Below are 16,634 nucleotides of genomic sequence, written 5' to 3'. Positions count from 1 at the left end.
TGGTTAGTGTCTAGCCTAACCCCGACGAGGTTGTGACGAGGCTAGGACCAGACTACCAAATAAACCTGTGCAGTTTAAATATATATACAACTGAAAAGAAATACAGAAATAAACAAATAAAGATAGGAGGGGGGAAACATGCTTTGGGGAATAACAGGTAAAACATAATATCAAGAGAATTATAAAGGAATCAAAATCAACCACTAACAAGAATAAGGAAAACAAAGGCAGATTTCACTTTCTTTTCGCATCTTGTTGCAGCCGTGCAACCAGATCCCGAATCTTATATCTCGTGGCAGGCGTGCCACCCACTCCAATTTCATTTATCTCGTGGTAGGCGTACCACCCACTCCCATTTTATTTATCTTGTGGTAGGCGTACCACCAGCTCCCATTTCATTATATCTTGTGGTAGACATACCACCCGCTCCCAGTTTATTATATCTTGTGGTAGGCGTACCACCCGCTCCCGTTTCATCACATCTTGTGGTAGGCATACCACCCGCTCCCAGTTACAAGCCAACAATAATCACAGGGAATCCCTGCAAGGGAACAATGGTGATAATAACATATGAAGCGCAATAAACCACAACGGAGTCATAACAATTATAATACAAGACTCACGAACATGTTTGACACCAACGTACAGATACTCGTCACCATGCTTATACGTCGTACTCCACAATTAGCATGTAGCAAATAAGACACAACTCCTAATCCCTCAAGCTAAGGTTAGACCAAACACTTACCTCGATGCCACGAACACAATTCACGATTCAACTATAGCTTTATCCCTTGATTCCACCACCAATTCGCTCGTATCTAGTCACAAGTTACTTAATTACGTCAATAAACGCTAAATGAATCAACCCCAATGCATGAAAATGAATTTTCTAAAGTTTTACAAAAAAAGTCAGAAATTGCCCCCGGGCCCACATGGTCAAAACCCGAGGTTCGAACCAAAACCCGATTACCTATTCCCCCACGAACCCAAATATATAATTTATTTTAAAATCGGACCTCAAATCGAGGTCCAAATCCACAATTTTTGTAAAACCTAGGTTCTACCCAAAACATCCAATTTCCCCCATGAAAATCATTGATTTTGAGTTGAAATCATGTTAAAAGATGTTAATGATTGAAGAAATCGAGTTAGAAATCACTTACCAAAATAGAAGAAAGGTTGTTTGAAAAATTGTCTCTTATATTTTTGGGGTTTTGAAAAATGAAAAATAACTGAAAATCCCAATTTAATATACCCCTCTCAGACCCCCTGTGCAGACCACACAAAATGGAGTGCGGCCGCACAACTCACCAGGTTGACTGCAGTGATATATTCTAGTATTTTGGACATAACTTTCTCTACATATCCAAATTGTGATTTCTTTACCTTTCTGGAAACCAGACATGAAGAGCTACAACTTTCGTTTTTGAATCATCTCAAAATTCCTTGTAAATCAAAAGATATAGGCTTTCGAAGTAAGACTAGTGAAATGTTCTTCACTGCGAACCGCACAAAATCTAGTGCGGCCGCAAAGCCCTTACCGCGGTCCGCACAAAATCCAGTGCGGCCGCACAAGCCCCTCCGCGGAAGCATTCCTTTTTGTGCAGACCACACTGGTCTGTTCAGAGGCCTTCCACCTCTCTGAACCTGCAACAACTAAGTTTTTAAGCCTAAGATATCCCGCAACCTAGCCGAAACTCACCCGAGCCCTTGGAACTCCAAACCAAGTGTGCATACTAACTCAAAAACATCATATGGACCTACTCGTGCGATCACATCATCAAAGTAACATGTAAAATCATGAATTAAACCTCAAAACTCAACATTTTCATCAAGAACTATCAAACTTCATAACTCTTCAACCGGAAGTCCAACTCACGTTAAATAAACTCCGCTTTTTCACCAAATTTCACAGTTATCTTTCAAATACTATAATAAGTTTGTACCGGGCTCCGGAATCAAAATACGGGCCCGATAATAATAGTTTCAAATATTTATTCTTTTCTTTATTTCCTAGATAATTCAGTAAAATAATTTCTTTCAAAAATTAATTTTTAAGGCTTAGGACCTCGGAATTCACTTTCGGGCATACGCCCAAGTCCCATATTTTACTGCGGACCTCCCGGGATTGTCGAAATACAGATCCGGGTCCGTTTGCTCAAAATATTGACCAAAGTCAACCATAATCAAATTTTAACTCTAGAATTTCTATTTCTCTTATTTTCACATAGAAGGCTTTTCGGATATAGATCCGGACCATGCACGCAAATCAAGGTGGAGTAAAAGGGAGGTTTTTAGGCCTCGGAACACTGAATGCACTTACAACACAAGTGATGACCTTTTGGGTCATCACATTCTACACCTCTAAAACAACCGTTCATCCTCGAACGGACATAAGAAGAAAGTACCTGAGTCGGGAAATAGATGGGGATAACGGCTCCGCATATCGGACTTGGACTCCCAGGTCGATGCCTCAGCGGGCTGACCTCTCCATTGAAAACAAACAAAAGGAAAACTCTTCAATCTCAATTGACGAACCTACCGGTCTAGAATAGCTACCGGCTCCTCCTCATAAGAAAAGTCGTTGTCCAACTGGACAGTGCTGAAATCTAACACGTGGGATGGATCGCCGTGATACTTCTGAAGCATGGACACATGAAACACTGGATGCACAGCTGATAAGCTCGGCGGCAATGCAAGTCTATGAGCCACCTCTCCCACTCGATCAGGAATCTCAAATGAGCCAATGAACCTAGGGCTAAGCTTGCCCTTATTCCCAAATCTCATCACGCCCTTCATAGGCGACACTCGAAGCAATACCCGTTCACCGACCATGAATGCCAAATCTCGAACCTTACGATCGGCATAACTCTTTTGATGGACTGAGCTGTATGAAGCCTATCCTGAATAATCCTGACCTTTTCCAAGGCATCCTGAACTAGATCCGTACCCAACAACCGAGCCTCTCCCGGCTCAAACCATCCAACCGGAGACCGATATCACCTACCATATAAAGCTTCATAAGGAGCCATATGGATACTTGACTGGTAGCTGTTGTTGTAGGCAAACTCTGCTAAGGGCAAAAACTGATCCACGAGCCTCCAAAGTCAATGACACAAGCTCAAAGCATATCCTCCAAAAACTGAATAGTCCGCTTGGACTGCCTGTCCATCTGAGGATGAAACACTGTGCTCAACTCAACTCGCGTGGCCAACTCTCGCTGAACTGCTCTCCAAAAACGTGAGGTAAACTGCGTACCTCGGTCCAAAATAATAGACTCGGGCACACCATGAAGACGAATAATCTCCCGAATATAGATCTCAGCTAACCTCTCGGAAGAATAGAAGACTACTACAGGAATGAAATGCGATGACTTGGTTAGCCTATCAACAATAACCCATAATGCATCGAACTTCCTCTGAGTCCGTGAGAGTCCAACAACGAAGTCCATAGTGATCCGCTCCCACTTCCACTCAGGAATCTCAATCTTCTGAAACAAACTACCAGGCCTCTGATGCTCATACTTGACCTGCTGATAATTCAAACACCGAGCCACATACGCAACGATGTCCTTCTTCATTCTTCTCCACCAATAATGCTGCCGCAAATCTTGATACATCTTAGTGGCATGAATAGAGTACCTGGAACTATGGGCCTCCTCTAAAATCAACACTCGGAGCCTATCCATATTAGGCACAGAAACTCAACCCAACAATCTCAAAACTCCATCATCACCTAAGGTAACCTGCTTGGCACCTCCGTGCTGCACCGTGTCTCTAAGGACACACAAATGGGGATCATCATACTGCCGATCACGGATACGCTCCAATAAAGAAGAACGAGTGACCGTGCAAGCTAACACATGACTGGGCTCAGAAACATCCAACCTCACGAATTGATTGGCCAAAGCCTGAACATCCAAAGCAAGCAGTCTCTCACTAACCGGAATATAAGCAAGATCGCCCATACTAGCTGACTTCCTACTCAAAGCATCGGCCACCACATTGGCCTTTCCCGGATGATATAAGATGGTGATATCATAATCTTTTAGCAACTCCAAACACCTCCTCTGCCTCAAATTCAACTCCTTTTATTTGAACAAATACTGAAGACTCTTGTGATCCGTGAACACCTCACATGCCACGCTATACAGATAATGCCTTCAAATCTTCAACGTGTGAACAATGGCTGCCAACTCCAAATCATGAACCAGATAGATCTTCTCATGAATCTTCAACCGCCGCGAAACATAGGAAATGACCTTGCCATCCTGCATCAACACTCTCCGAGTCCAATACGAGATGCATCACAATAGACTGTATAAGGCCCTAAACCTGTGGACAAAACCAACACAGGTGTCGTAGTCAGAGTTGTCTTGAGCTTCAAAAATCTCGCCTGACACTCATCCGACCATCTGAACTGGGCACCCTTCTGGGTGAACCTGGTCATCGGGGCTGCGATGGATGAAAACCCCTCCACGAACCAGCGATAGTAACCTGCCAATCCCAAGAAACTCCGAATCTCTATAACTGATACTGGTCTAGGCTAGTTTTTGACCGCCTTAATCTTCTTCGGATCAACCTGAATACTCTCCCCTGATACCACATGACCTAGGAATGCAACTGAATTCAACCAGAACTCACACTTTAAGAACTTAGCATATAACTGACTATCCTTTAAGGTCTGAAGAACCACTCTAAGATGATGTTCGTGCTTTTCCTGGCTGCGGGAAAATATCAAAATGTCATCAATGAAGACTATTACGAACGAATCCAAATAAGGCCTGAACACTTGGTTCATCAAAATCCATGAAAGTTGCTATGGAATTTGTTAACCCGAATGACATAACCAAGAACTCATAATGCCCGTACCGATTGCGGAAAGCTATCTTAGGGACATCGGATGCCCTAATCCTCAACTGATGGTAGCCAGATCTCAAGTCAATCTTCGAAAATACCTTGTCACCCTGAAGCTGATCAAACAAATCATCAATCCTCGGCAGTGGATACTTATTCTTGATTGTAACCTTGTTCAATTGCCGGTAATCAATACACATTCTCATCAATCTGTCCTTCTTCTTAACAAACAACACCGGCGCACCCCAAAGCGAAACACTCAGCCTAACGAAACCCTTCTCAAGTAAGTCTTGCAACTGCTTCTTCAACTCGTTCAACTCAGGCGGGGCCATACGATACAGCGAGATAGAAATGGGCTGAGTGCCCGGAGCCAAATCAATGCAAAAGTCAATATCCCTGTCGGGTGGCATACCCGACAAGTCTGAAGGGAAAACCTCAGGAAACTCGCGAACAATGGGCACAGAATCAATAGAAGGAACCTCAGCACTAGAATCACGAACATATGCCAAATAGGCTAAACACCCCTTCTCGACCATACGCCTAGCCTTCACATAAGAGATAACACTGCGGGTAGAATGACCAGGAGTCCCTCTCCACTCTAAACGAGGCAAAACTTGGTAAAGCTAAGGTCACAGTCTTGGCATGACAGTCCAAGATAGCGTGGTAAGGTGATAACCAGTCCATTCCCAATATAACATTGAAATCAACCATGTCCAGAAGCAACAAATCTACACGAGTCTCAAGAACCCCAATCACAACTATACATGAACGATGGACTCGATTTACCACAATAGAATCACCCACTGGCGTAGACACATAAACAGGATCACTCAAAGAACCACTAGGCATGACCAAATATGGTGCAAAATAAGAGGACACATACGAGTACGTGGACCCTGGATAAAATAACATTGAAGCATCTCTATCACAAATCAGAACCGTACCTGTAATAACTGCATCAGAAGCCTCAGCCTCGGATCTGGCTAGAAGAGCATAACATCGGGGCTGCGCCCCACCGCCCGGAACTACATCTCTGGGATGGCCTACTGCTGGCTGGCCTCTACCTATAGCGGTCTGAGCTCCACCTATAATACCTCTACCTCCACCTCTAGCACCTCTACCCCCATCTCTAGCTGGCTGTGCGAGCTGTGGAACACCTGGTGCCTGAACCATGGCACGGGAACCCTGATGCGGAGAACTGCTCGATGCTCGATGGCAATACCTAGCAATGTGCCTCGTGTCGTCACAAGTGAAATAAGCCCTCGGCTACTGTGGTTGACGACCCTGGAAACTCTGAAGCGGCGGTGCACCGATATGAGCTAGTAGTGCACTGTAGGACTGCTAGTCAGAATACTGCATCTGAGAACCACGGCCACTTGAAGCACCGTGAAAAACTTGAAGTGCTGACTGGAAAGGCCTGGGAGGATGGCCCCTACCATATGAATCCCTACCTCCAGACGAGGTACCACTGAATCTACCTGAATAATGAGGGCTCTTGTCCTACCCATGACCACCTCCCTATGACAGAACCATCTCAACTCTTCGGGCCACATTGGCTACCTTCTGGAAAGATATATCACTCCCAGTCTCCCTAGCCATCTGAAGACGAATCTGCTGAACAAGTCCATCAATGAACCTCCTCACCCTCTTTCTCTCAGTGGGAAGTATGGCAAGAGCATGACGATCTAGGTCGATGAATCTAGTCTCATATTGGGTAACAATCATAGAACCCTATTGGAGACGCTCAAAATGCCTCCGATAGGACTCTCTCTGAGTGATGGGGAGAAATTTCTCCAGAAATAGCTGAGTAAACTGCTCCCAAGTCAAAGCTGGCAATCTGGCTGGTCTAGCCAAACAGAAATCCCTCCACCAAGTCTTGGAAGATCTAGACAAGCGAAAAGTAGCAAAATCGACCCCATTAGTCTCAACTATCCCCATGTTCCTGAGAACCTTGTGATAGTTTTCTAGATAATCCTGGGGATCCTCAGTAGATGCACCACTAAAAGTAGTAGTGAAGAGCTTGTGAACCTATCCAGCCTCCACAAAGCATCGGCAGACATAGCTGCTCCATCACCGATCTGAGCTACCACACCCAGATGAACTACTCCAACTGGCTGAACCGCTGGAGTCTGAATTTGGGGAGCTACCCTCCAGAGTCTGAATTTCAGAGTGCGAGTAGTAGGAGTCTGGGCTCCTCCTCCAGCCTGAGAGACGGTTGGTGCTACAGGAAGTAAGCCTGCCTGAGTGACACTTTCCATAAGGCCCACTAGACGGACCAGAGCATTCTGAAGAACTAGGGTGGTAATAAACCCCTCTGGGACCTGAGCTGGGCCCACCGGAACTGCTGGGGCCGGAACTTCATAATCAAAAAATCAACTTGAGGCTCTACCGCCGGTGCTGCTGCTCGGGGCTGAGCTATGTCCCTACCTCAGCCTCTAGCACGGCCTCGGCCTCGCCCTCTGCCCCTCATGGAAGCTGTTGCTGGTGGCTCAGGCTGCTGGTCAATGGATGAGGAAGCGTGTGTTCTCGCCATATGTGAAAGAACAAAGTAGAAGTTCAATTAGTATTGAGAAACCAAACCGCACAACAGGAGAGAATAAATGTGAAGTTGTTCCTAACTTTGTAGCCTCTGGAGGATAAATACAGACGTCTCCGTACCGATCCCTCAGACTCTACTAAGATTGTCTTTGAACTGTAAGACCCATGTAACCTAGAGCTCTGATACCAACTTGTCACGACCCAGATTTCTGACCCTCGGGTCTCGTGATGGCGCCTACTAATGTGAGCTAGGAAAGCCAAACCTTTGATCTAGTTACTTCATTAACCAATAATTTTATTAAAACAAATATAAAGCGATAACATGAAAACAACGGAACTTTAAATAATTATGCGGAAGATAACAATTAAATATCTGAAATCTGCATCAATTACAACTCTTAAAACCTAAAGCACCCAAAACCTGGTGTCACAGTGTCACAGACGGTCTAAGAGATTACTACATACAAAGTCTGAAGAAAATGACAATACACTATTTCTGAATAAAAGGAAATTGAAATAGGAAATAGGGATAGAGGGAGACGCTAGAGCCTGCGGATGCCTGCAGGTTTACCTTGTATCTTTGCGTGTTATTGAAGGTAGCCTCCACACTATGGTCCAAAAGCTGCTCCGGGATCTGGACATAGTGTAGAGTATAGTATCAGCACAACCGACCCCATGTGCTGGTAAGTGTCTAGCCTAACCCCGGCGAGATAGTGGCGAGGCTAGGACCAGAATACCATATAAACCTGTGCAGTTTAAATATATATATACAGCGGAAAAGAAATACAGAAATAAACAAATAAAGATAGGAGGGGGAAACATGCTTCGGGGAATAACAAGTAAAACAGAATATCAAGAGAATTATAAAGGAATCAAAATCAACCACTAACAAGAATAAGGAAAACAAAGGCAGATTTCACTTTCTTTTCGCATCTTGTTGCAGCCGTGCAACCCGATCCCGATCCCTGTATCTCGTGGTAGGCGTGGCACCCGCTCCCATTTCATTTACCTCATGGTAGGTGTACCACCCGCTCCATTTTATTTATCTTGTGGTAGGCGTACCACTCGCTCCCATTTCATTATATCTTGTGGTAGGCGTACCACCCGCTCCCATTTTATCATATCTTGTGGTAGGCGTATCAACCGCTCCCGTTTCATTACTTCTTGTGATAGGCGTACCACCCGCTCCCAGTTACAAGCCAACAATAATCATAGGGAATCCCGACAAGTGAACAAGAGCAATATAACAACTTCCCGACAAGGGAACAATACTATCAAAACAAACATCCCAGCAAGGGAACAATAATATCGAACAAATATCCCGACAAGGGAACAATGGTGATAATAACATATGAAGCGCAATAAACTACAACGGAGTCATAACAATTATAATACAAGACTCACGGGCATGCTTGATACCAACATATAGATACTCGTCACCATGACTATACATTGTACTCCACAATTAGCATGTAACAAATAAGACACAACTCTTAATCCCTCAAGCTAAGGTTAGACCAAACACTTACCTCGATGCCACGAACACAATTCACAATTCAACTATAGCTTTACCCCTTGATTCCACCACTAATTCGCTTGTATCTAGTCATAAGTTACTTAATTACGTCAATAAACGCCAAATGAATCAACCCTAATGCATGAAAATGAATTTTCTAAAGTTTTACCCAAAAAGTCAAAAATCACCCCCGGGCCCACATGGTCAAAACCCGAGGTTCGAACCAAAACCCGATTACCCATTGCCCCACGAACCCAAATATATAATTTGTTTTGAAATCAGACCTCAAATCGAGGTCCAAATCCCCAATTTTTGTAAAACCTAGGTTCTACCCAAAACACTCAATTTCCCCCATGAAAATCATTGATTTTGAGTTGAAATCATGTTAAATCTATTAATGATTGAAGAAAACGAGTTAGAAATCACTTACTAATATTTTGGAGAATAAAGGTTGTTTGAAAATTTGCCTATTATGTTTTTAGGTTTTTGAAAAATGAAAAATAACTGAAAATCTCATTTTAATATACCCCTCTCAGACCCTCTGTGCGGACCGCAGAAAATGGAGTGCGGCCACACAACTCACCTGGTTGACTGCAGTGACATGTTCTAGTATTTTGGCCATAACTTTCTCTACAGATATCCAAATTGTGATTTCTTTATCTTTCTGGAAACTAGATACAAAGGGCTACAACTATTGTTTTTTAAACGTCTCAAAATTCCTTGTAAATCAAAAGATATAGGCTTCCGAAGTCGGACCAGTGAAATATTCTTCACCACGGACCGCACAGAATCTAGTGCGGCCGCGAAGCCCTCACCGCGGTCCGCACAAAATCCAATGTGGACGCACAAGCCCTTATGTGACAGCATTCCTTTTTTTGCAGACCACACTGGTCTTTTGAGAGGCGGTCAGAGGCCTTCCACCTCTCAAAATATGCAACAACTATGTTTTTAAGCCTAAGACATCCCAGAACCTACCTGAAACTCACCCGAACCCTCAGAACACCAAACCAAGTGTGCATACTAACCAAAAATATCATATGGACCTACTCGTGCAATCACATCATCAAAATAACATGTAAAATAATGAATTAAACCTCAAAACTCAACATTTTCATCAAGAACTCTCAAAGTTCATAACTCTTCAACTGGAAGTCCAACTCACGTCAAATAAACTCCGTTTTCACCAAATTTCATAGTTATCTTTCAAATACTATAAAACGTATGTGCCGGGCTCTAGAACCAAAATATGGGCCCGATAACAATGGTTTCAAACATTAATTCTTTTCTTTATTTCCTAGATAATTCAGTAAAACAATTTATTTCAAAAATTGATTTCTAAGGCTTGGGACCTCGGAATTTAATTCCGGGCATACGCCCAAGTCCCATATTTTACTGCAGACCTCCTGAGATTGTCGCAACACAGATCCGAGTCCTTTTGTTCAAAATGTTGACCAAAGTCAACCATAATCAAATTTTAACTCTAGAATTTCTATTTCTCTTATTTTCACATAGAAGGCTTTTCTGATATAGGTCCGGACTATGTGCGCAAATCAAGGTGGGGGTAAAAGGGAGGTTTTTAGGCCTTAGAACACTAAATGGACTTACAACACAAGTGATGACAAGGTCATCACAATGTTGGAATTGTTTTGGTAAAGTAAAATGAGAACTCACTAATATTTTTGGGTTGGCTTGCCTGACAACAGTGTTGGGCACCATCACGACCTGTAATGAAATTGGGTCGTGACAAATAATTTTAGCAGAATTACCAGATAAAAAATCCGATCCTCAATATTATAAGGTTGTTACCAATTTTATGACGCATGACCCTTGTGGTTCTGCTAGAAAATCTTCTCCTTGCATGCAGAACGGCAAATGTACAAAGCACTTTTCAAAAAAAATTGTGTCATCAACCACAGTTGATAAAGATGGATATCCCATTTATAGAAGAAAGGAGGATGGTAGAACTATATTGAGATTAGGTATTGAGTTGGATAATAGGTATGTTGTGCCACACAATAGATTTTTATTATTGAAGCATGACACACATATTAATGTAGAATGGTACAATCAATCACGATCCATTAAGTACTTATTTAAGGATGTTAATAAAGGAAATAATCATGTCACTGCAACTTTCTCTCAAAGTGTAAATAAGGAAGACTCACGGGTTGTTGATGAAATAAATATGTATTATGATTCCCGATACATATCACCATGTGAAGCTGCTTGGAGAATTTTTAAATTCCAAATACACCATAGAGAACCATCTATAGAAAGGCTATTATTTCACCTATCGAATAATCAAAATGTCATATTTTTAGATGATGATCCAATTGATGCAGTTGTGAATAGACCAACCGTAAAGGAATCTATGTTTTTAAGCTGGTTTCAGCAAATAAGGCATTTTTTGAAGCAAGAGAATTAACTTATGCATAATTCCTTCTTAAGTTTGTTTGGAAACAAAAATTGAAAAGATGGGAAAAAAGAAGAACATCTGCATTTTCTATTGGAAGAATCTTCTTTGTTCCACCTGGATCTGGCGAGCAATATTACCTTAGATTATTGCTGAATGTTGATCACGCCCAACTATGCCTTATAAAAAGAACTAAGCGGTCATTGCAAATATAATCCGGTTTACAAGTCCGAAGTCGAATCCCACAGAGAACTAAGGCTTAGGTACAACTCTTCATTATCACTAAGAAGACAAGCTTGAACAATTTCTAACTTATAGATATTAAGATTCTTGTGTTTAACTAATTAACTAACAAATTAAAATAGTAAATTAACAACTAAAGATACTAAGGTTTAGAGACAATATAAAGGAGGTCTAGAGTTATGATTTCCCCAATTGCCGGAATCCTTTCCGCTACGTTTTTTATATATTCGCCTAAGTATTATCTACCGATCATGAGCGCTCTGACTGTCGTAACTCTCTCCCGAGAAATTACCGCAATTTACTATACATATTCTCCCAAATTACACTAGCTGACATTAAGTACGGCTCACTCGGATCGCACCCAAGGTTTCGTTATCCCTAATCCCACCTTTAAACCCTTCGTATTGATCCCTCATATACGTTAGGAGTGATGTTGTTTAACAACTACCTAAATATGAACTCTCTCCCGAGTAATACATACTAAATAGGCACAGTCGATTGAGAGCTCTTCAACCAACCACAATAATAATGTAGTTGAACAAATAAAGAAAATACTACAACAAATCTATATTAATGTAACAGGAAAATCATCCTCCAAAAGGATCCATCAAAACCCTAGATAACAAATTAGCTATTCATAATAGTATGCAAAACTACAATACTAGAATTCATAACCAATAATGAGAATAGGAAGAAGGAAGTGAAAAACTCATAGAAGAATTCTCTGCCTTGCTCCCAATGTGTTCTTTCCTCCTTAGGTCGAATCCTCGGTCTCCTTAGCCTCCTTAGGTCTAAATTATGTCAAAAGTGTGTCAAAAGTCCTCAAAATACCGTTTTTCCATGTGTATATACGAAGTAGGGTCGGGCCCAAATAATTATACCTTTTCCTACGCAAAAAGAACACTTTTTCCGGGTAGGACGTGTGCGGCCGCGGATGAGCCGCTCATATTGACCAGTGTTCTGCCCCATTTGCACGGCCAGTGCGCGGCCGCACAATTGACGCGCACTTGTTACCCTGTTCTGTTTGGAATTTGGAAAAACATAAAACATGAAAGTTGTAGCCCTTTGAATTATCTTTCCAACCATGTACTGTAGAGACTAAATAGAGGTTTGAGATAAAAGTTATGTGTATTTTACTAGACAGTGCGCAATATGCCTACTCGATTCGTCATTTTGTTGCTCTATCATCCATTGATCCTCGAACACGATCCCTGGTTAATTTATTGGGCTTTTACTCAGACTTTAAAGCTCCAAATTACTTGAATTTCATTCCATAACATCTACATAGCTCAGAATCACTCCTACAAGGCATAAAACACACAATTAGTGCAAAACACTAGCGATTAAAGCTCAAACTCAATTAAAGTACAACAAATTAGAGTGTAATAAGTGACTAAAATACGTAATTATAGTCGATTATCAACACCCCACACTTAAACTATTGCTCGTCCTCGAGCAATCAAACTACACTTTATGTAGACACGACCTTTTGAAACAATTCTCCTAACTGATCACACCAAGAATATTTAAAATAAACTAAGCATAAAAGCGTAACATCTTAACCTCAAGATTTGACTCACAAGTACCACGCATTATTCACAACTCACCCACATACTCGAACATAGAGGTCACTGACATTACCTTTCCTTCATGAATCAAGTGCCCTCACACAACAAAAGAGAGTAGTTCCACACACAATAAAGTTTAAGGACAATTAGGAACTCAAGACAGAAAGAATTCACTCACTCTCAGAAATAATATTCATATGCTACAAAAGATGCACCATAGGCTTTCCCGTAGTGTACTACTCTACTAATCGAGCTCATTCAGTCTAGGATCAAGTAGGACTTTAATTGGTTGTAATGTAGGTTGTGGGTTGGGTATGATACATTTGGATATAAAAGTGACTACACCTCCCTAAGCACTTTAATACATATACTTTAACATTCAAGCCCATACTTATGTCAAACCAAACTCCACCTTCACATCAATATATATTACTCCATATTTGTTTAAGCACAATTACATCAAGAGTCACCACTTATCAAGGAATATTTTTTTCACAACAATACAACTATTTTTTTTTCTTTTTTTTCCAATTCAAGTGGCTTTTACTTTCTCAAAACAGTGCACCTTTCTCCTTATTTTATTAGTTCCACTCAAAAGCCAAACCAACCACCCCACACTTTAACTTTTACAAAGTTCATAATAATTCAAGTGCTCATGAGAGTTTAGAAGGTTCAAATAGATAGTTAATTCAAACAAATGGGTAAGGCTTGTAGTGTGGTTGCCAAAGAAATAGGATTACATGCTCAAATGGGTTAACTACGATACATAACAATTATGCGGGTAAAATATACATATCTGGCTCAACAAAGAAATGCCTATATCATTTACAAGACTGAACAAAATGACTATTTCGCATTGCAAATACACGGGGCAAGTTCTAGGCATCAAATGTAATACACAGAATAACACCCAAAATCTCACACACACATGGCACATAACTCACTCAGGATTGGATTCATCAAGATACTCTAGTCAAAGCAGTTAAGCAAAGTTAAGATCATATGATTTAAGGTACTTATACAAGAGTCAACAACTGAGCCTAAGCGTCACAACCAAAGTACTCACAATTCTCAAGGTATAATAAAGTTAAGAGATATCGCTGCAATTCACTTCATCTCACACTAGCTTCTACTCCTAAAGAAATAAAACTAACTACACTCGGTTCAAACAAAACCCTTGAAGAAAACTACGGCACAAAGAAAAACCAAGGGGGAATTACTACACTACCTACCAGAAAATCTTTTTTTTTGTTTTTCTAAAAAAATTATTTAATTAAACTAACACAACTAAAATAGTATAGAAAGTCACCCAGACAATCTCCTCACCCCACAATTAAAATTATGCATTGTCCCCAATGCACACCATACTAATAAGAGGGTAAAAGAAACTCCCTGGTAGGCCAAAGGCCGAAGCACTAGCAGCTCATGGGGTACTCAGACTTCTCCAAAGCTTGGTCCTTCGTGCGGGTACATCACACTTAGTTCGAACCATCTGCTTTATTGTTGCATCCTTCTAATACATTTGCTTTTCATGCTCCTAAAAAATTAGAAATCGACACTACCAAAATAATACAATTAAAAAAAATAAAAATAAAAGAAAGCAGTAAAGCTGGGTCGCCTCCCAACAAGCGCTTGATTTAACATCGCGGAACGACACAAATCACTTTCTGCCTCCACTTTGAATGTCACGACCCTAAACCCCGACTCGATCATGATGGCGCCTCTCGTGAAAATAAGACTAGCCAGTTAAACCCAATTCCATTTTTAAACAGTTAAACAATAAGAAATGGTCTAAGCATGAATAAATAAACCAAAGTAGCGGATGATATTATAAATATACGGAAGAACACCTAACACAGCCTGATATCGGGGTGTGACTAGTCATGAGCATATATAAGTCATAATACAAGTTTGCTAAGTCCATAAGCTAGTACAAATGTCTGGAAAAAGATAGAAATGATAAGGAGGAGAAACACGGGACTGCGGACGCCAAGTAGCTACATCGTGAACTCCGAATGTTTGCCGGGAGCCCTCAACTCGCACTGGCAGGATCAACAATGCCTGAATCTGCACACTGGGTATAGGGAGTAAAGTGAGTACTCCAACTCAGTGAGTAACAAATGTAAATAAAGACTGAAAGCAAGAAATCACGTAAAGCACAAAACATTATATAATGAAGCAGTAAAACCATTTAAAAATCAGTGAATCAGTGAAAGATAGGCAAAATCCTTTATAGGAAATGTAATTTCATGAAAAGCCTTTTTCAACAATTAAGCAGGTAATGGACAATTAATTAAGAAAATAAACACATAAAGGTTCCCCTATCGGGCACAATATTCACAATTCCGCCCCTCGGGCCATATCTCAGAACAATATCACCCCCTCAGGCTCAATCTCACATCACAATGGGTACCCACTCTCACTGGGGGTGTACAGACTCTTGTAGGGGCCCCTTATGGCCCAAGCGCAATATCAAGCCACCTCGTGGCATCATTACTAGGCCCTCGACCTCATATCAATCAAGTCACCTCATGGCGTACATATCTTAGGCCCTCGGCCTCATAATAATTATCAAATGTTTCCTCACAACATAGGCCCTCGGCCTTACTCAGTCAAAAATCCTCACAAGCCACTTGGGTAGTAGTAAAACATGTTTCTCAGCACAAAATATCATTTAAAAGATCATGTAAGTGTTAAAACAGAGTAAACATGGTTGAGTATGAAAATAGTGAAATATAACATGACTGAGTTCAAGTATAAAGCCAAAATAGTGAGGAAATACCAATAAAAATCCCCGAAGGGTTCAAATAGTTGGAACAAGGCCCAAATATGGCATTCAGCCAAAATCATGATGATAGAAAATAGATTTCAGTCAAATATGCGGTAAAATAGTCATCCGGGACGGACTAATTCACAATCCCCAATAGTGCACGACCCCACGCTCGTCATCAAGCATGTGCCTAACCTCAATATAGCATAACAATGTGCAAGTCCGGGGTTTCATACCCTCAGAATATCATTTACAATCATTACTCACCTCGATCCGGTCCAAACTCTAGCTCGTGATGCCTTGCCCGCACGAATCGACCTTCGGATGCTCTAAATCTAGCCACAATCAGTACATAATCATTAAAATATGCTAAGGTAACGAAATGTCTAACCTCACGAACCAACTAGCCAAGGCCTGAACATCAACTACAAGAGGTCTCTCCCCAACTAGAATATACGACAAACTCCCCATACTCACTTCCTTTCGGCTCAAAGCATCGGCCACAACATTGGCCTTTCCCGGATGGTATAATATAGTGATATCATAATCCTTAAGCAACTCCAACCACCTCCGTTGCCTCAAATTGAGATCCTTCTATTTGAAAAAGTGCTGGAGGCTGCGATGATCAGTAAACACCTCACAAGACACACCATACAAGTAATGCCTCCAAATCTTTAATGCGTGAACTATGGCAGCCAACTCTAAATCATGAACGGGGTAGTTCTTC

Source organism: Nicotiana tabacum, chromosome 7, assembly GCF_000715075.1.
Source record: "Nicotiana tabacum cultivar K326 chromosome 7, ASM71507v2, whole genome shotgun sequence".
In the NCBI taxonomy this organism is placed as follows: domain Eukaryota; kingdom Viridiplantae; phylum Streptophyta; class Magnoliopsida; order Solanales; family Solanaceae; genus Nicotiana; species Nicotiana tabacum.
This window is presented reverse-complemented; position numbering follows the sequence as displayed.